The sequence below is a fragment of the Aedes aegypti genome, chromosome 2 (genome assembly GCF_002204515.2).
Source record: "Aedes aegypti strain LVP_AGWG chromosome 2, AaegL5.0 Primary Assembly, whole genome shotgun sequence".
Lineage (NCBI taxonomy): Eukaryota > Metazoa > Arthropoda > Insecta > Diptera > Culicidae > Aedes > Aedes aegypti.
The window spans coordinates 436,633,721-436,656,699 of record NC_035108.1 but is presented as its reverse complement, the minus strand read 5'-3'; the positions used below and the strand labels follow the sequence as shown (position 1 = coordinate 436,656,699).

At 36.6% G+C, this 22,979-nt stretch overlaps 1 protein-coding gene and 2 non-coding genes across 4 annotated transcripts in view; 2 read left to right on the top strand and 1 right to left on the bottom strand.

The window, feature by feature from the left end:
• LOC5567018 (neuronal acetylcholine receptor subunit alpha-7) overlaps nt 1-22,979 on the top strand; it is a 414,734-nt gene that overhangs the window by 224,840 nt on the left and 166,915 nt on the right. The gene's annotated exons all lie outside the window — the stretch shown is intronic.
• Trnan-guu lies at nt 12,163-12,236 on the top strand. The gene has a single exon. It is a non-coding gene; the product is annotated as a tRNA-Asn (tRNA).
• Nucleotides 22,086-22,158, bottom strand: Trnav-aac. The gene has a single exon. It is a non-coding gene; the product is annotated as a tRNA-Val (tRNA).

Here is a 22,979-nt window from a genome sequence, read left to right as displayed (position 1 = left end):
ATAATTTTACTACGGTGGGACGTACATAAATATGATTTTTCAACAAACTATGAATGATTCGTAACTGAGAGTGTCGGCATAAACTCTTATTTGTAAATTATTTATGTTTTAAATATTTTTTTCAAAACACTCCTTTCAATTCACCTTTATTTTTGTAGTTAAGAAAGGACTTTGAATGGTTCGACACACTGCAATAGGTTCACTTTATTCAACAAACTTTGAATGGTTTGTCACTGTAAGAGTCGATTTAAAAGTGTTCTGTGATGGTCCAGCCAGTTTTTTTTTCTTTTCATATGAGTAAAATATGATAACATATGCTTTCTTCCTGACAGTCATAGATAGGAATGTTGTGCTTAACTGTTTGTTAAACAAATTTTGAATGGTTCGGCGCTTCAAGTGTCCACATTATTTTTTTGACTGCAAAGACGTGGCCGGCGACGTTATTGACCCCGCATAAATAGATGCACTAAATTATGCACACTGACGGAGATTTTGGTCAATACCAGTCGCACTTCTTGTTGTAATTTGTGCATTTTCACTGATTTCGGTCAATCACGGCATAGTAACAATTGATATGTGTAGTCAGTCAAGCTAAGCTAAGCTTTTTTTTTATTAAAAAACATATTTTTTTAAATATCATTACTTTTGTACAGCTCAACCGATTTCCAATCTTTTCATATGGAATAAAAGCTTAAGATTTCAACTTTTTATAAAAAAAATGAAACTTTGAAAATATTTTTTTTACAATAAAATAAATAAAAATTTATAAAAAAAACAAATTTTTAAACTTTTTCATGTAAATTTTTTTTTCAGGTTTTTTAATTTTGTCTGAAAAATTGAAATCTTAAGCTTTCATTCCATAAAAAAGATTGGAAATCGGTTGAGCTGTTCAAAAGTTATGATTTTTTTTTAATAAAAAAATCTAATGCACTGAGACCTACAGTGTGTGCCGATGAAAAATGACTGATTTTTTATTTTCACACAAATATATCTCAAAAATTAAAAAACATACATCGTTGACATACAAGTCATTTTCAAATAGCTGCCATTTCGTCAATTTTCATTAGATTTTTTTTTGAAGTTACCCTCAGTTTACTTTAAAAAGGTTTCAGTTATTTGTCATAAATGGAGAATGCTGAATTCGGAACCATGCCGGAGATATTCCGGATTGTACTAGGGTCACAAGGATGTCAAATTTGGGGAATGTGATTGTTTTTTTATTGCAGTTACAATACTGAAGTTTTATGTCAAATATAAGATAATGGTCTATTGTCATCATTTCAACATAATTCGAATAAGTAAACCGTTTCGGAACACGATAGCCGGTTCCGCCATGGCCAGTTTGGGGACATTTCCGTTTCATGTCCAAAACATACCGTGCGACGTCTCAATCTTCTTGAATTCAAAAAAAAAATATCCATGTCGATAAAGGAAGAATAAACTAAATATTCATAGAATTGGTCTCTCCAGAGCGTCTGACATAGGTTGCGCCAAGACCTCTTTGAGGATATTATCGTTTCTTGTCGGAAACATACCGTGCGGCGTCTCAATCTTCAAGAATTCGAGGAAACTTGCCAATAAACGAAGATTTGGCCACTTCAGAGCAAAACAATTTGAATTGGGGCGAATGAACTAGCTTATTAAGTTTCAAGCTTCAAAAATAAAGAAAAAATAAAAAAATGCATGAAGAATTTGTAAGTAAAACCCTTGCGGATAATGAGCATGAGCTTAAGCATAGATGACCGCATCGTAGTTGCACTCCGTGATTTAATGAATGGGGCTTAGGATAAGCGAACCATTCTCAAAGAGTACGAATCGAGACTTCAAAGACTGAATATACCTCTGCATCTCCACAATTGTCTTGGAAAGTACATTGGGTTAGTGGATGTTTTGGGTCCCATCACTCGCTCCAGTTGGAGCAAGCAATACAATAGATGGACCAAACATTTATGACACCACTTTTTCTTCACACTGTGCGAACCGGACACGTCTGATTTCTATTGGATTGCTCTCTCCCGTAGGGGCAAGCGACACAATCGATGGGCCGAACACTAATCTGTAGGAAAACCCTTTGCGGGTAATAAATGAAATCTCAAATAGGTTCCAAATTATATAATTGCTGGCTAGATTATTGTTTAATTTCTGATGAAATCCTTGACATATTCCAGGCAAAAATTTTATTCTGTTGCACGTGGAATTCCTTCATTCATGAATAAGCGGTACGATTGACGGAACCGACGTTTGGTCGAATTTAGTCTTCTTTAAACGGGCAATAGATTGTTCTTTTTTTATACTGTTAAATCAATAAATGGCAGTAAATATGCCAAAGGTCAGTAAGCCAAAGGGATTTCATTAATTATAAGACTGTTTTTATGGTGTATTCATGAGGAGTTCCAAAGCGAATTCTTTTTATGTTTTTATCAACAAATTTATTGAGAACCCTGAGTAATTAATAGAAAATTTTCTTCGAAGTTTACAATAGATTCTTGGTTACATTCTAGCCAAAACCTTTTTAGGAGGTTGGATTTCTGACGATGTTCGAAACAAAGTTCTGGTGGATTCCTTGTTAGTTTTCTTCTCAGCTTTCTGCTGAGTTTTAACTAGTTGCACTTCCTGGCGTATTCATGAAGATCTTTCCAAAAATCGTGGAAAACATCTGTTCAGAAAAATCCTGCCTTAGACTGCATCAGTGAAGAGATGAATTATCAGTTTGTATGTATTTCATCCTAGATTTATTTGAATACTTTTCAGAATTTTCATTATGCTTTACCCGAGGCACATCATGTGTTGTTCAAATAATAGAACATTTTCAAAATAGGTTGTCGGCAAAACCTACTTTTTGTGATCTAGAGTAGCCAGATCTGCACGGATAAAAATCTGATCCCCACACCATGATTTACAAATCATGAAATTCATAAATTGGTTAGGTCATGATATCAGGATCACAAATCATGATTCCTGGAGTCATACTCATGATTCCTCATAAGCGTAACATCCAGTGTGAAAACACTAAGCGGCGCACTTTGCTTCATCACATTCGTATCGATCACTCTAAATTCAAGATAACGAGGCGGTTGAGTGGTAGAGTACGTGACTCACAATCGGAAGGTTCTTGGATCGAATCTTAATATATGCTATTTTTAACTTTTTTTTTTATTTTTCTCGATTATAAACGGATGCGCGACTCAGCATTTTTGGAATTTGAATCATGATTCCGAGCAATCAGCTACAAAAACCTAACGCGTGTGTTGCGTTACGGAAATCTGACTCATGATATCATGAGTCCAAATCATGGTGTATTTTCATAAGACAAAAACACGCTGGAATCATGATATCATGAGTCATAATCTTGTTTTTGGGTTCTGATTTCTACCCGTGTGTTGTTAGCGAGGTCATTCTTCATTTCTTGGTATATTTTATTTTATCAAATAACGGTAATGTCATAAAATAGGCCTTTTTGAAACACGTGATGCTCAGGAGTGGAAACACAGGGTCTATTGCTCATTAATTGTCATGTTCTGTCGAATTCATGAATATTGAAACGTTGCACAGGGTTTTGGACATGAAACTGAAAAGTTCCTTAAGAGGCCTTGGCGGAACCAGTACCAGGTGCTTAGGAGTGACCTAATTAGTTGATACCTAGTCCATACTACATTCATTGACAAGTTCTTTCGAATTCACGAAAATTTACACGTCACACGATTTGTTTTGGATATAAAACAGAAATATCCCCATAGATGCCCTTGCGGAACCTGTGCTTGGAGCTATGGCGTGGCCACATCAGTTGATAATAAGTTGATTCTTTTTCTTTTGACATGTACTTTCCAATTCACAAAGATTGAGACGTCGCACGCTAAGTTTTGGACAGGAAGCAGAAATGTCCTCAGAGAGGTCCTCGTGGAACCTGTGTCAGAAGCTCTTAAGTAACCAAATCTTCCATTACCGTGTTTATTTTTCATTTGACAAGTTCTTCAGAGTTCATGAAAATTGAGATGTCGCACGGTATGTTTTTGGACATAAAACGAAAATGTTTCCAAAGAGGCCCTCGTGGAACCTGTTCCAGGATCTGGAGTGGTCACATCTGTTTGTACCAGAGTTTTTCTTCTTTTATTGACATGTTCTCTCGAATCCACGAATATTGATACGTCGCACGGTATGTTTCCGACAAAAAACGGAAATGTCCTCAAAGAGGCCCTGGCCAGTGGCAAGAATCTATTGAAATTTAGTGGCCAAATCTATTGAAATTTAGTTTATTCTACCTTCTATTCATGAAGATTGAGACGTCGCACGGTATGTTTTGGACATGAAACGAAAATGTCCCCAAACTGGCCCTGGCGGAATCGGCTACCATGTTCCGGAACGGTTCACTTATTCACATTATGTTGAAATGATGACAACACGGTGTCTCTGGTAGAACAAGATTAATATAAAAAAATCAGTATCGCTAAAACATCCACCAAATGAAAGCTTAGGCTTTTCCCGTACATTTGAGACCTGTTTGGAAATGTTCTATCGGGGGATCCTGAACATTTTTTTCAAAACAGTACAATGCCGTTTTTTTTTCAGCACTGATTTCTAAATGATGGTTCACATAGTCATTTTCTTTCGTGCTTATCTAGGTAGCCATGAGAAAATTTACTACGAATAGTTAACCAATAAATAAATAGGATTTACCATTATACCATTCTATTTAAATCAATTACAAACACGACATATCGATACAGTAAATACGGTTAATACGGCCTACAAATGCTTACTATTGTACATTTCTACAGCTAAAAGATGCTGTCGATCACATGCTTCGTAGTTCTCCGGAACCTTAACATGATTCCATGCAACTTGAAGATCGAAATGCACGGTTTCACTTGCTTGTTTCCCGTATTTGCTCAAATTACTTCCTGTGATTTTACATAACTCCAGGATATGATAGCGCTAATGTGGAACTTCCAGCTATTGGGTGAGTAATCCACGTTTTTGAAAAGTTCTCAACCTTTTCTGCAAAATCATCATCCAGACTCCTTTGAAAACAACTTTTATGTGCCTGATCAAAATTATCAAGCGCCTGAATTATACTTTTTTGTCAATTGGATTGACAACACCTAGTGAAATATGCAAGGAAGGTGGCGGGCAATTTGTTCGTCGGGTGATCTATCGAGCAGTGGATAGTAAATACAATTGCAGAACTACTTCTCCAGTTTATGGTCCGAGCCGAGACTTTTCCATTTCGCGGACGCGTATGTAACCAAGTATTCGTGGATGAGCAGCTACATTGGTACAGTATGGGCAAGGAAATGTTGAACTATCTCCCATTATTACGCAAAACAGATTGACGATTTTAAAATCTCCAGCAATGAAGCACCTAAAATTATTCAAAAGCAACAGTATCTTCCAAATTTTTCCAATATTGCCATATTTATCTGAAACGCCAGAAGCAACACCAAGCAGCAACAGTATTTTTACGCCAGTATCCTTACAACGGCCTTGAGTCCCGATGACGTCGGAATTATGCTCGATAATCGAGAGGGTAACCGTAAAGGACCCTTCTCCATCGCTTGTAGATGCCCCTGAACGTTATTACAGTATATTACAGGTTTTAATTCAGTTTCTGCATTATCTTTCAAATCAAAGTGCAGATGTGTTACCTTTTAAAAACCCCTGAACTGATTGGTTAAGTCTGTTGATTTTGAAGGCGATGTTTGGGGCGATTGCAACATCTAAACCACTTAGACAGCGGCTCAACTGCAACGTTCATCTGGTGCTCAAATCACATTTTTTTTTTAAATCAAAAACAAGTCATCAGCGAACAAATGGTTTTTTTTATGTTGTACAACCAAGCAATTCAATTGGCACTTACTTTTTGCATTACTGTGTCTACCACGTTTTGCCTTTAGTTTTGGTGAGATTGTTGTTCTCACATCATTACATGCTTCGAGTGGTAGATTTTAAATTGTATTTATATTTATACATTGCTATATTCAAAAGTTTAAATTGGTTACTGAACGAATAAACGTGCAAGCTCGACATATTTTTGTAGGACAATACCAGAATTTAATCCTGATGTCGTGGGCTTCGTGGCCTTGCGGTTAGCGGCGTCAGTCGTCTAGGCGTATTGTACCACGAGGTGTGGGTTCGATTCCCGCTCCAGCCGGTGGAAACTTTTCGTCAAACGAAAAATTCATCGTTGGGCTACTGGGTGTTTCGTGTTGTCCGTTGCCTAATGTTAGTGATTGTTCAGTCTGTGCAGCTAATGTGCTGAAGACGGTGTAAATTGTCTTTAAATTGTCTTTAAAAATGTGCTGTTCAATAATATCAACCACTATTGCTGTTAACGGTTGCAGACACATATTCTTTAAACACAATATACAAATCTTCGAACGATTGTATTCGTGGCTTTTTGGTTTCACGTTTCAGGTCTCCTGACAGAGTGAAGCATTAATATATATTTTTTAAACTCAAGACAAGACACTGACACGTTAATGCTTCCAGTGGGCATTTATGCCCCTTGAAGGAAGCACCACACTAGACAACGGACTAGCATGCAACGCCCAGTGGCACAGTCGGAAAACAGTCCTCACGAAAAGTTTACCGGCCTGAGGCGGGAATCGAACCCACACTCCCTAGCACGATGCGGCTAAATGCCTGGTGACACTAACCGCACGGCTACGAAGCTAACGAATATTTATTAATAGGTGTGAAATTGGGATATATTTATTGTAATTATTAACAGGCATACCATACCTCTAATCAGCAAACCAAAATGTTGACCCAAAACAATGAATTTATAAACTTATCACGCGACAGAATCACCAATTTTTCGCTATACCACCTTAAAACGCGACAACTTAAGCAATGCAGCGCCAATTTCCCTACGATTGATGCCAATTTAGTTGTTTGTGTAATCTGTGAAACCATTTGTAATGTAATGATCCATGAGTAAATGTTTTCTCAAACGCTTTGTTTATTACTAATCATAAAGAGCAATATTTTATGAAAATATATTTGAATTTTAAGACGGTAGCATACAACTGAATCTAAATAAGGGTTATTTATTGGAAATCTTTTTAATCTCCAAACATTTTTTATTTAAAATTTTAAATACTATTTACAACCATTTTAGTTGTGTATATATAAATAAATTTTGGTTAAAAATATACAATTTTACTATTTACTGAATTTATAATCAACTGAACAGCAACACTGCCAAAACAAAAACAAGCTTGTTTTATGGAAATCTGGACAAACATTTAAAAAGGGCACATCGACATTGGTAAACAATGGCTTTGTAAGATGCTGTTGAGCCCAATTCAACTCGATCACGTTCACCAATACTAGTATCAGGAAGAACTAACACTAATCTTTCTGATAGTGCTGTTAGTTTGCATGGGCGAGCTAAAAAGGGATCAACAGCAACGTTTCTGAAAAAAGGCTCAAGACCTCTCACCAGCCCTTTTCAAATGTTGGTCCAGAAATATTTGACATGGCCTTCTACGGTTTGATTGAGTTGTCATCATATGGTACAAGCGATTCATTGTATCATACTATTGGTGGAAGAAGATCACCTATGGTACGTATCTCTTACTAAAATTAAAAAAAAATGTTCAGGACCCCCCGATAGAACATTTCCAAACCGGTCTCAAATGAAAGGGGAAAACCTAAGCTTTCATTTGGTGGGTGTTTCAGCGATACTGATTTTTTTATATTAATGTTTTCTACCAGAGACACCGTGACAATCGACCATAATCTCACATTTTACATAAAAATTTTAGTGTTGTAGCTGAAATAAATTTAAAAAAATAATCACATATCGCGAATTGGGTACCCTCGTGACCCCAGTACAACCCGGAATATCTCCGGCATGGTTCCGAATACATAATCGTCCATTTATGATAAATAACTGAAACCTTTTTAAAGTAAACTGAGGGTAGTTACAGAAAAACGAATGGAAATTGACTAAATGGCAGCTAGGTTAACTGAACTTTCAAGAAAAAATGAGAACAGCAATAGCCCCTTTGGTCCCGAGGCCTTCAAAACACGAAAAATCGGAAATTATTGATTTTTTCATTAAAAAAAAACATTTTTTGTGAAATTTTATATTTGCCCTGAAAAGTCAAAATCTTTAGCTTTCATTTCGTGAAAATCGGTCGAACGGTCCAAAAGTTATATTTTTGTTTTAAAAAAAAATTAAGCAAAATCGTGATTTTTCTGGTCATCCTATTTCGGAAATGGTCACCCTAATCAAAAAATCCAAAAACACGTGTATCCTTTTTTCGGTTAAGGAACAAAATAGCAAATTTCCACGGAATTCGGTGACTCACTATATCGGTTTTTCATCAACGTCGCCTTGCCAATAGGTTTTCATTGAATAATTTTTTTTACAAGTGTCGGATTGTTTCGCGGTCTTCGGCAATATTCTTCATCGTAAAAATACCTATCGAGGTCTATGTTCAGCATTTTTATAGAGGTCAATGGATGACCTCTGGCGATTTTTCATTGCAAAACTAAGTTTTCCCATAGTAAATTTCATACAAAGTTTGAACGGCTGGCGCTAAAATATAGTTTCACCGATCGAGCTGAAATTTTGCAAAGTTGTTATGGGACCTAAATGCAATCCAAAAAGTGGACTGTATCGAGAATCTAAATTTTTCATATAACCGTGTTCCAGGCTAATATACATACACATAACGTATACCTAATTTCTGTTGTTCCACCTTCAATAGGAAAAATATAATGGTTAGAAAAAAATATTATTATCTCCAGCCCATATTTCACCCATTAATTCTGACAAACTACCTATTTCCATCCGAGCCGGACACAAAAGTTGTACCATCTGTTCCGAAGTTCACCTCGACAAAAATCCCACCTCTGGACGGTGCACAAACACAAGCTTTTTCCCTTTATATTAATCCACCCTGGAGCAAGGATCCCCATCGTTATTGAACAATCTTAAGCTCAGATTTTCGCTCGACCCAATATTACGGGTCCTCGTCCATTCTCCTGTTCTCCCAATTTAAAGCAAATAAAATCCATTTCCTCTCGTCTTCGTCCGTGAACCTCGATATTCAAACCAATCCATAAAGCACGGGGTCCAGAGCTTCGGTATCCGTCCGAGCACGATAAAAGTAAATAAAATAATATTTTCATTACTTTCACGTGCACCACAGCGCTGCTGACTGATACTGATCCATAATGTGGAAACTCGCTCAACCGATAGCCAAGCAAACAGTTGCAGCGGAAAATGTTGCGGCCCAAGAATTGAGAACGAAAAATTCTTCTCGCATCGCCGTCACGGTGCTTCATTTACGTTTTTCAATATAAAAATTTTATAACCAAAAGTTAAATGTCAGTTCGTTGATAAAATTGTACTACAACTCTGGATCTATTCAAGAAATAAATTAAATAATTCATTACGCGCGGAAAAGATGGATAAATTGTAGGTGAAATTATGAAAAAAAAAAAAAAATCCACGTGCTCGGCTGGGATCCGAACCCAGGACTCTTGTATGCTAGACGAGCGCTGAGGTATCTTAAGCTTAGGGGTAACGTCAGCGGTTACAGCCCCTGGGCAAAGAGTATCATCGTGCCTGCCATATTGCCAAAAATGGCAACTTTGGCATAGAAAGCTCTCAGTTAATAACTGTGGATGTGCTCATAGAACACTAAGCAGGCACTGTCCCAGTGGGGATGTAATGCCAAGAAGAAGAATTAGTGGTATCACAATAGAATGGGTTAGCGTAACTGAAAATTTCGTTTAACAATTTTTGTTATAATCGGTACAGAGATGATGTGTTTCGATAACTTTTTTTGATAAAAACGGTGAAGGACGCACCGTGGCCACCGTCGACGTCGTCATTTCGCCGCACCTAACCTGCACCATCAGAGTGACGTGAGAAATGCGCGGAGTGAGCGTTTTCCCGACAGATATGTACATACGCCACCCAGGTGGTGCCTTACAACCAGGGCTGGCATCAACTCGCACAATGCGCGCAAAGAGCAGAATTTAACCACTGCACAAAGAGGAGACAGACGCGCGCAAAGTGTAACAACACGAACACAATGAGGGCACGCAGTAGGAAAGAGAGTGTAAGCGATTACGCAAAGAGTAATGCTGACGGAGTTTGTTGGCAAAACATGCTCAAAGTGTACACAATTTGGCTCTTTTTACCTTATAACATGGGTATTTTTTAAACGAGACCAACGAATAGATGTCGGATATCTATGTCCGTAGTTGTTTTGGAATTCAAGATGGCGACTTCCAGTTTGTGAAAAGCGTTTCAAACCCATGCAATATGGGTATTTTTGGAACGGGGCCGATGAATACATAACGGAAATCGATGTCCGGTGTCGTTTTGGAATCCAAGATGGCGACTTCCGGTTTGTGAAAATCACTTTGATCCCATGCAATATGGGTATTTTTGGAACGGGGCCGACGAGTAGATGACGGAAATCGATGTCTGACGCCATTTTGGAATCCAAGATTTGTGAAAATCACTTTAAACCAGATTTCGCCATCTTGGATTTCAAAATGGTGGCAGACATTGATTTCCGCCATCTACTCGTCGGTCCCGTTCCAAAAATACCTATATTGCATGGGTTTGAAGCGCTTTTCACAAACCGGAAGTCGCCATCTTGGATTCCAAAATGGCGTCAGACATCGATTTCCGCCATCTACTCGTCGGCCCCGTTCCAAAAATACCCATATTGCATGGGTTCAAAGTGATTTTCACAAACCGGAAGTCGCCATCTTGGATTCCAAAACGACAACGGACATCGATTTCCGGCATCTACTCGTCGGTCCCGTTCCAAAAATACCCATATTGCATGGGTTTGAAGGGATTTTTGCAAACCGGAAGTCGCCATCTTGGATTCCAAAATGGCGTCAGACATCGATTTCCGTCATCTATTCGTCGGTCCCGTTCCAAAAATACCCATATTGCATGGGTTCAAAGTGATTTTCACAAACCGGAAGTCGCCATCTTGGATTCCAAAACGACAACGGACATCGATTTCCGGCATCTACTCATCGGTCCCGTTCCAAAAATACCCATATTGCATGGGTTTAAAGTGATTTTCACAAACCGGAAGTCGCCATCTTGGATTCCAAAATGACATCAGACATCGATTTCCTTTACCTACTCGTCGGTCCCGTTCCAACAATACTCCCATATATTCCAATAGAAGCTCCTATAGAAGCATTCGGTAGGTACTCAATGAGCCACACAAAGAGTGTGTGTTCACCATTTTCCATCAACACTTTGTGTCGAAGGATGCATTGCAGCGAGAGCAGAAACACAAAGAGGCGTCAAAGAGGGAAGAACCAGTGAGAAAGTGTAGCTGTCGCACTGCACTCAAATTCATGATCAACACAAAGTGCGCGCTCTTTGTGTTTTTCTGTTTTCACTGAGGAGATGCCAGCCCTGCTTACAACGAGGACGACTAGCAAGCAACAACCGCGACCTGGCAGAGACGACAACGACAGTAGGCCATCAAAACTGATTTTACATAAACATTTAAGGACTTAAGTGGATTTGGACGACATTTTATGGGGATTCGTGCTCAGAAAGCGCCACTGCCGCGGCCGTCCCGCGAATGGGTTGTTGTTGGCTTTGGCGGCCGGGAAGCGCGAGGTGAGACCTCTTCTTGCTTGTTCGCTCGCTGCTAATGATGTGTTTTTGCTCAGTGTCTTGATTGTGTCGGGGCATGAATTTTAAATTGAATGGCGACAGACTGATGCCGAATTAATGGTGTTCGGGAAAATTGCTTCAAATGGCTGGGCTTAAGCGACAGATGGCGAACTTTTTGGTTGGATTAGTAGAAGGAACAAAACTGTTGGATATCTGGTGATTTTTCCCCCGATCAGCCAATCAAAATTCTGCTTCAACGTTTCATTGGAATAGAAACATAAATGAAATAAAGCTGGGAAACATATCTATAGATAGAAAAAGCTTGCAATTTTAAATATGAATCTAATAGTCATTTCAACAATAGATCAGTCGCATAGTGTAATACACGCAGCCCGGGCATTGCACACTTGTTGTTCAAAGCACGAGCGTAGTGGTTCTGGTGTCTGTGCGCCCTGTTGCTCTTGATTTCTGTCGCGCGAATAGCCACCACGCTCGCTCTGTGTACAGCTAGCGTTTTAACGACCCTTGTGTCGGTATCATCTGCCTTCGTGGCGCAATCGGTTAGCGCGTTCGGCTGTTAACCGAAAGGTTGGTGGTTCGAGTCCACCCGGGGGCGGGAAGCTTTTTTTTATCGAGGTATGAATTATGATAATAAATATTTGAATAAAACAGAAAGCATGCTCGTCAATACACTATTACACCCACCCCACCACCACTGAAGAACTGTAGATTTGTTCAGCATTAACAAGAGTCATGATTATGGGAGGAGCGTGCATATTCACTACGGAGAATAAAAAAAATTGGTAAATACAACCAAATCTTACACTAAGGCAAAAAAAACTTAATAATTTCTTGAGAAATAATTATGATTTGGCGCCACAACGATTTTTGTTGTAATTTTTAAGTTTTGCTTATGATTTTGGTGAAGAATTTCAGTAATAAATTTCATAAATCAATCAATGAAATTCGGCAATATCCGAATTATCAATCGACAAGATTGTCCGCCTTTTATTTCAGGCGTGCTCAAAAATTGACATGTTTTGATAACATGTGATCTGCTTTCGATTAACTTGCACCCAACATCGAAAGCGGAGTAGGTCTTCTAGCGATTGCTATGATAATTATTTCAAGTAATTGTTGTAAAAGAAGTCAAAGCTCTCACTTATGATCCCATTTTCGAAATGTTTAAGCGTGCATTGAAACCATAATTTGGCTGGTTCATAAGTCATGATTTATGGAAAACTTAAGTATTTTTTCCTCAGTGTAATTAAATTCAACTACCGTTTTGACTCAAAATCCGAACACCTAAGCACCGGATTATCTTCAACCACCCTTTTTTATGAATGATGATATCTATTTTCATAAGGAACTGTGATTTATTATAAATTGAAATGTTCATTTTTTCGTATAGAGTAATAAAAATAGCGAATAGTTATGCAAACATGTTTTAATATGCTAAAATAAGAGATGTGCCTTGCTTCGAAAACCGGACACTATGTTGCTTCAAATTCCGGACATTTATTTCGAATTCCGGACACTTCTTTTTGATTAAATATTTGCATATATTTTGTAAAGTTCAATACACCTGCTCAAAATTGAATGATTATGAACAGTTTGCAATACGTAATCACGAAATTCTTGAGTCGTGGTCGTGACAACGCTAAAGCTGCCGAAAAAGGTACCGAAAGTTGTGGCAAAACTGCTTCACTCACGTGAGTGATCACCTTATGCTGTCCCCTGGAATTACAATTTCAGTTCGTTGATTTGGTTCAGAATAATACTATTGATTTAACTTATCACAGAAATACATTTTCTCCTCTATAATGTTCCAAAATAACTGTTCATTAGTTATTTGAACACGACATTCCCAATAATCTGAATAAAGCTCAGTTTTCACTAAATATTCGTGTGCTTCTGGCTTTCGAAGCAGTCAAATGATTTGCTTTGCTTCTAAATCTGCACTCTTCGAAAAATTCATGTAAATTTAGGTCTTCATAGATGCACATAAAAGAAGCGAATCATTTGACATAAATTTACGTCCGTTCTTAAAATTACATGATACCAACAAAACAAAAAAAAACGGCATGGCGTGAAATCTATAATGATTTACTTTTACATCATGACGTAAAAGTAAATTTCTACCGATTTCTCGCCATGCCGTGGGTTTTGTTTTTACGGTTTTTTTCTCTAGGCAAGTAAACGAAGAATAGGAGCACTCATCCACTTACCTTTATAATGAGAATTTCTTTTGTACTTATTGTACTGTATTTTCGCTATTCAGTAATTTGATCCTTTTACGGGAACGCGCAGAAATCTTCGATCACAGATATGAAACTTGGGAGCACTAAACACTACATTCCCATTTCAATATTAAGGTGAAACTCCTTTGAATCCACTAATAACTGTATAAAAGTAGTGGTACACAAAAAATATTCTCCTATTTGTTGGTGATAGTGAAATTATAATTGATAAGATGTTGTTGCCAGTAATCGCTACCTCAATTTGAGTCTTTTCCCCTTCGACTCAATAAGATTGCTTTATGTCGTACGTAACCATCAACGTATCTGACAGCCCTGCAAGCGAGCAGCCGGCGTAAAATTAGAAAAATAAAAAAAAGCGAAATGCTGTGATCAAGTGATTGTTTTTAGCACGGTTTGGTGAAATTTTAAGTTGTTTTCATCAGAAGTCCACCAGTAATTGTTCTTCAATTAACAAGTAGTGAAAGTAAACTGTGTTGGAGGTTCTACGTTTAGTGAAAGTGGTAAAATTCGGCGAAAAGTGTTCTTCGTTCGCAGGCGGATAAGTGTAAACAATAGTAGCAAAATTAAACGTCCGCGTTGGAAATTAGCACGGTTCATGAAATTTCCACCAGCTGCTATTGTTAAAACTACGGAAATCGTGAGGCAATAGTGTTCTGATGTCTCGTTAGCAATTTGGGAGTGAACTTAGTGTAGGTAAGTGAAATATTTTGAGAAATAATGTGGACTTCCAGAAATGTGTTTGTATATGTGAGGAAGCCATTTTCACTGCCATGACAGGGATTCCTTCCTATATGTCCTTAAACTTATGACTCAATTATTAGTCGATTAGATCATTGATCACTATGATCATTATTATTTATTCGTGTCACACCATTCAGTAGATCAGCTTTTGAACTATTCACTATCAGCATCATTTGCAGGAATCGTGTGGCAGCATAAACGGCAACCAGAAGAACAATACGTGACAATACATTATACTTTCTTCCCCATCCTGATTTTCCCGGCCATCTCCATCACTACCGCACTCGTAAAATAATCACGCACTGCTTTAAGTAAAACTAGACCGTCATTGATTACAAAAATTAAACACAAATTAAAACTTTTCAAAATAAATGAAAACGAAATCACTCCCGACGTCGTGAACCGGCCATGTTTGAAAAGAGACTTGATGGTTTGAAGGATATCGCCAGGCATATTTATTTTCATGTAAAATTAAGTTTCAATGAACACAAAAATGAGCTATGCTTTGAACTTTCATAGCTTAAAAAATCTAGATTTACAGGGGTGACGTTGATTTCTAACAACTATGTAAAAATAGGTAACTGAACATTGAAATGTCATAGTACGTCAAAAGAAGCATACATTTCAGTCGTTTTTGAGCTTCAGTTACAAAATTTTTAAGTGCAAATAGCTTTACGTCTCCCGTAATTCTCATTATTTTTAAGAGTGTGGACGCCGAGAATTCACCATAAGTAACCAATAATTAGAGCTTTTTCGGGTATATCCACTTCACTGTAAAGGAACACGATACACCCGATTCTGTTTTAGCACGGATTTATTTTACACGGCCGTGCAAAAAAGTTTCCATATATTTTTTCCGCCAAATCCTTATTTTTGCATAAAACGTCGAGAAATGGTGTTACTTTTTTTGCACGGTTTTTTAAATTTTGAACTGAAAACTTTTTTTGCACGGTACGCATCCCCCGTACAAAAACAGAATCTGGTGTAGTTCACTTTTCGTTTCAGTCGTATACCGGCGCACAGTGGGACGAAATCAAAAAAAGTGGGACATGTGTATTTGTGCTGAAATTATTGGTTTAAGCGTTTCGACGTGTTCTACAATGTTTCATCATTTATTGAGTGGGTACCCCCTTAAAACTCATATTTTTCCCATAACTTCTAAATTTGAATTTCTACATTTTTACAATGCTCTACAATGTTTAAGATGCTGTAAAAATATACATTTTTGCCAAAGATACTTAAGATCTACGAACGAATTTCTGATTTTTTCGCATCAAATTTAAGTGTGCATATCTTGTAAAGTTGCAAGTAGTAGCAGCTAATTTTATCATTATGCTGTTTCTCAACCTAAACCCTTTTAATATATGTACGAATGATTGCGGGGTCAAACGGGGCTCATTTCAGTTTGTTTAATTGAAAATTATATTTCCTATAAATAAATGTATGTTTTCTAAATTTTAATTATTGTTTTTTTCTATCTGTTAATTTTGTGTATGTTTTGTTATGATATTTAACTCTTGGCCCATTTAACGAACGGCAAATTTATAATGTTTACTGTTCAAATTTCAATTTGACATGGCTGTAGAGGAAAAGTTGTTGTTTCCGTGAAAATTACTGGATTTTTTTAAGTGTATCGAATGCTATCATCAATCATCATCATCAATCATCAATCGGAAGTGCAATTCGATTATTTTTTATAACTAAGATTGTAGTATAAACAATCAAATTGTATAGTTGAATCAGTTGAACAGTTGATTATAATCTTATAGCGGTATTAAGCACTTTGGTACACTTATAAAAATGCTGTCAGATACACGGAAAAATAAATATTACTTTAAAAAATATAACTGTTCAAATTTTGACGAAAACTGTAAAACATAACATTTTATCATCGTTTAGAATGAGCAAACATTAAAAATTCCATAGCAAAATGAAAACAAAACTTACAAACTATACCACATAAATAAAAACTACAAAAAAAAATATATTTAATTATAGGAAATACAATTTTCAATTAAACAAAGTGGGGCTCATCGCACGCTTGACCCCGCAATTATTCGTACATATATAAAAAGGGAACAGGTTGAGGAACAGCATGATGCTAGAATTAGCTGCTACTACTTGCAACTTAACAAGATATGCACACTTAAATTTGATGTTAAAAAATCATAAAATCATTCGTAAATGTTCAACGTGAAGAGCTAGCGCTTTAGAGTCTTTGGCAAAAATGTGTATTTTTACAGCACCTTAAACATTGTAGAACATTGTAAAAATGTAGAAATTCAAATTTAGAAGTTATGGGAAAAATATGAGTTTTAAGGGGGTACCCATCATTTTTACCCCCTAACTTCGTCAGTGTAGGAGATAGAGCTTTTCCGTCTTCGACAAACTTTCATGAAATGATGTCGCCTATAATACTTCCTTAGACAGTTTTCAATTTTGACAGTAATTAAAAAAGTTAATTTTTTTCTCAGTGTATATCAATTCAAGTGAAATTTTTTTCAGTGTCTAAATTAAGTACTCAATAAATGATGAAACTTTGTAGAACATATCGAAACACTAAAACCAACAGTTTCAGCACAAACACACATGTCCCACTTTTTTTGATTTCGTCCCACTGTGCGGCGCATCAACACTGTGATAACACTATTTTCAATACAAATTATATAATTTTCTTGTTAAGGTACCACGGGGCAAGTGAGAATCTGGGGTAAGTGGGGCGTTTCGTCATAGCTCAACAAGGAAAAGTTTTTCATGGGGGTGTTCTTCTAGAAAGTTGAAGATACAATGACAAGGAATGTATTTAGTACTAAACATATTGTTATTTTTATTACCATGTGGTTCATGTAACAGTTGTCAATTCAGCGCCATTTTCAACTTGCATGATAAATTGTGACACGTATCACGTCTTGCATTGACTCGCAAAAAATAAATGTGTTTTAAATCGAATTTCCATCAGTAAGCTATATTTTTAAGTATTATTACAAGCTGCTAACGATAAACCAGTATTTTGTTTTCATTTCATATGAAATTTTCGATGGTCTATCTTACCCCAAAATATATTTGTACCTGGGGTAAGTGGGACCTATCAAAACAAAAACCAGAACCAAAACTTTCCGTACACGTTTCATACATTTTCCTAGAGAGTAGCACTAAAACATTCAAACAAATGATTTTTATAAAAAAAAAGATCAACCTCTAATTACGTAATTGCATAAGAGGGAGAAGAAAAGTGTTATTTTACTTTATTTTTTAATTTATTTTTTATTTTTGAAATACGACTTCAAAATTGAACAAACACACAGCTGAAATTTGAAATGCATCATGGTAACGATTACTTTTATATTTTATTTGAACTTTATTTGTTATTTCTACCAAATTAAGTAGTGATGGAAAACAATTCCATCCCATAAGGTGGTTTTCTGCCATTCATATAAATAATAACAAAACATATTTATAATTTCGTCAATTATTGATTTTTTATGTGCTACATTTTAATTAACAACTAATAAATGATATATTTTGAACATGTTTAATTCCTCTTTACGCTTTTATTGAGGAATTTTCAGTTAATATTAAATGTCAGGTAACAAACTATTAAACAAAGGGTTTCTTCCTAAAACGTAACGTATTTTATGGTTGACCCCTTATGTACATCAAATATGTACTTAAAATTAAAAATCTATGACTTATCAATCCTATTATTGTAATGCTTGACTTACTGATGTGGATTGACGCATGAAACTGGATGTGTCCCACTTGCCCCGTTTAGCGAGGCAACTGCGTCCAATGACTCATTCTAAAACTTTCTTCCAAGGTTTTCACAATTTCGAAATTATTCGATTAGTTTCATGCACACACCAGCAAACATGTTGCCAAAACGTGATTGTGTTGTTGGATTTGAAAAATATTGACATTTGAAAATGTTATTGAACAATTTGTTTGAACTATCGTTTTTTTCGTTCCCACTTGCCCCGCGGTACCTTATGGCAATTGTAAGATGCAGTGCAACAAGGACTGAAATGTGTAGAGTGTCGATAAGAATTTTGTTTTTTTTTTTTTTTTATTATGCGTTAAAATATATTGCTGACTACAGCGATACATTAACATCTACAACATACAATTTATATTAAAGAATATTTTTGTGCAAAGGTATAATAGGAAAATTTGAATTAATATTATTAAAAATCTAAAAAACAATCATAGTGTCCAGCTTTCGAAACGTCCAGCAATTCAAAGCAAAACGGTATGAGCCAAATTTTGCACAAACCAAATTTTAATTTGCTTTGACTTTTCACGTTACTTGGAACAAACTAAAGTTTTGGGTTATTCTTTGGACAGATTCACATATAAATACAATCAAATTAAATTAAAAACAATCAACATTTTGTTTGATTCATTTGACAGTTCAAGAAACAGCAAGCATTTTTGGTTGTTTCAATCTAAAGTCATCAATTTGAAATTGGCAATCTTTGGCTAGAATCAAACAAAATTTGAAATTAAACCAGGTAACCAATAAGCATTTTTATAAGCCGTAAATCAGTCTTGCATTTGCATTCCATATGCAAACAGCCTTAATACAGCAGACAGATTGGTTATCTGCTTTAAAATAACAAATGGACTGCAAATCAAAAATTGTTGACTTTTAATCAGCATTCCAAGTGCACATCATGTTTGATTTCCGAACATTTCAATTGCTTGAATACTTGATTGTACTCTTGGATCAAACGTTCCATCCAAGAGTACAATCAAGACTAATATATTCTTCGCTGCTTGAATACTGCCACGAAACTGCTAAGAGAGGCGAATGTTTTCGTAAGCTACCAAACTGTCACCTCTCTCACTGGCAAACAGGACACCCTTTCCCGCCTTTTAAGAGGAATCATGAGAACATAACTTTATAATTGTGATATGGACTGAACACTTTTCTGGACAAACATTTGAAAAGGGCTCAAGAGGTCTTGAGCCTTTTTTCGGAAACGTTGCTGTTGAGCCCATTTTAGCCCGCCCACGTAAACTAACACCACTATCAAGAAGATTAGTGTTAGCTCTTCCTGATAGTGGTATTGGTGAGTGTGATCGAGTTGAATTGAGCCCCACAGCGTCTTGCAAAGCCATTGTTTACCAATGTCGATGTGCCCTTTTGAAATGTTTGTCCAGTTTTGTATGTTTATTTAGTAGGTGAACCCAAACTTATTCACGGGAGTGTATGTTGTGTGAAGATTTTGTTTTGCGTTAAAGCCTTAAACATTGTAAACGCAAAATAATCTGCTCTGGTGTATAGGCTATTTTTGCATTATGCTGTACCAATAGTTCTTTGGATCAGAGCTCTCAATATTTTGCAAATTAATTTTCCTTTCTTATACTATAAATAATTCTCATCAAGTGTTAGGTTCTAACTGGGACAGAACTCAATCCGCAATGAAATGTTCTTAGGTCGTTCCCTTTATTATTATCTGCTAATTTTCTTTGTCAATTTACAACATAAAGTTGCTTCATATTCTGGGATGTAAAGAAAATTATTATTCTGATCTTCCACAAGACTCGTCACGAATTTTATTTATTTATGCTCTCTAATGTCAAAAGCTTAGCAAATCTCTGAAGCTGAACAAGCACCACGCTTGTTGAGTGCCTATCATTAATTTTTGCTAAGGGCTCGTTGGTGTTGATCTCGGTGAAAGTTTCAAAAATGCCGATATTAATTATGCCAAACGGCTTTATGCCAAACGAGGTACAATCATTGAATCACGTTCAACGCTCCGTTATCATAATCATCGTCATTATCGAAACTTCAAACGAAGTTTTTTTGTTCAAAACTAAGAATTATTCTATGAGAATGTGTTCACTGTGTTTCGGTTGGAGAATAGAATACAGTTAACACATTTTCCTATAAATTTTCTTGGTTTTGAACAAAAAACTGCTTTTGAAAATTTCGAAATCAATGACGGATGTTAAGGCACTTAACGTTCTGGAACTGGAAGCTCAGGACCAAGCTTGAGGGACTTGAAGGATGATGGCCACTTGAGGAATACCGAGTCATGATTATTATCAATATTCAAGCAATTATTATCCATGCTTGAAATTCACAATTGTCTATAATTTAATTAAATAATATCTAAAGCGAGTATTACAAGTTATTTGATTGGTTTTTAATTTTAATGGAGAATAAAGGGATCAAGCTTTTGGCTGCGATGAATGGTAAATTTACCAGGTAGCCTATAAATAACGTATAGACCGTAACGCTCACGTGGAGCAAAAACAAAAATTATCTCGCTCTCCTCTCTAACACACCCCCCCCCCCCTGCGTTACATATTTCATACCTATCTGTATTCTCTTAATACTGTACACTTTCTCTTCTGTCTCAACATCGCTGCTGTTTTCATATTCTATTCTAAATCATGCTTTGTAGATGAATGTTGGATACTCTATCTTTTTGTCAATCTACTGGTATTCGAACCTACAAAATCTAGGATTGCTGGGAAGTGACTGATGGTGCGCCGCACTACAGGATAAGCTTATAGATGAAGTTATTATGCGCGTAGAATTTTTGCAATATTTAAACTTTGCTTCTGCAGGATTGCATTCCTGCTTCGCAAACGAGAAATAGGTATTCACATAAGAAGCATTTTTCTCCTGTTGGTTTGATCCTGAGAGTTTGATCCATCGTTAGTGGATCGAAAAAGAGAGAAGGAATGGTGTTGGGTATGAACGTGTCAGTTATGTAGGCCATCGGCATACCCTTTCCTGTCATTCTAGGGAATCGTAAAAATAGAGGTATGAAAAGTTACGTATTTTTTTCTTGCTTCTGCTATAGAAATAAGAACACCAATGTACCAACGATAAAAATCAATTTTAATGTATTACACTGAACATCACATAAATTCAATGCATACCGGATGTTTCCCTTCTTTCATTTCAAAGCAATTCAAATAATTTTGACGATTCTCTTTATGTGATTTTGAGTTTACGTAAACATATGAATCAGATAAAATGTGATTCAATACTTATAATATATACATTTCAACATTCAATGTTTATTTTTCATCTAGAATAACGTCATGTTCTCTTGATGTCTACTGAAAGGCATGAAAGGGTGTTCTGTTGGCCAGCGAGAAAGATGACAGTTTGGTAGATGACGAAAATATTCGTTCCTCTTTGCAGTTTCATGGCAGTATACAAGCAATTGAGATGCTCGGAAATCAAAACATGTTGTGCATTCGAAATGCTGATTAAAAGTTGAAAACCTTTAAATGGCAGTGCATTTGCTATTTTAAGGCAGCTAAGCAATCAGTCTGCTATATCAGGGCAGTGAGCATATAAAATGCAATTAGAAGACTGATTTACGGCCTATTCAAATGCTTATTGGTTACCTGGGTATCGTCTGTCTGTTATAAAACCGTGAACAGCATTTTCGTAAAATGGTCAGTCAATCAAAATTTGTGATTTAACCAAGCAAAACATATGTTTCCGCCCGGGATCGAACCGGGGGCCTTCCGCGTGTTAGGCGGATGTGATAACCACTACACCACGGAAACCACATGCTTTCTTCCTAATGCAGAAACAAAACACACTATAAAATCCCACATCACACTTATCGCTTCCTGCTAGCTAAAAATAGACGATCACTTTTCGGTTTCACGAACCCGTCAATGAAGGAAAAAATGTGAAGAAATAACAACTCCAACAAAAGTGCTTCTCCGTCTATACAACAAGATTCTTTTGATAAGGGTCACCTAAACTGGCTAGCGTGAACGTATACACAACACTTCCAAATCCAAGGCAGGAGATTTCACCACGCTTCTGTTAATTCTGTTGACTATACACAACACGTTCTCAATACTGGTTCGACCGTCATCAACGTATACGCCAGGCCAGAGTGTAGCCGCGTTTAGATGTTTTGTGTGTGAAACGGTGATGAGAGCGAGAGAAGCGTAAAAGTCCACTACATTGGCCGTCTAGCCTAGCTATAAGGCACCGATTACGGCACATTGACATGAGAATGGTCGTCCACTTTACTACAGAAACAGTGCAGCGTTTCAGCTTCGAAAACGATGCGGCGTGTTAAGGGTATGCGATATGCAATTGTTTTCATGTTGATTGGAAACTAAACGATACACGCAGGGTTCTGAATTTTTGTATCAACGATGCGAAATCCACGATTTTTTGCACGGGAGGAGAATGCTTTTTCGCTTCCTCACGAGAGCATATTTTTTCGCTCACACTTATTATCCCTAAAGTTACGATGGAGGATAACAAAAATAATTCCTTTCTGGCGATGATTACTTTTTCATCCCGAGTATTATCACTACGGGCGGTCCATTAATTATATTTTTCGACGTTTAACCCCCACTCCCCC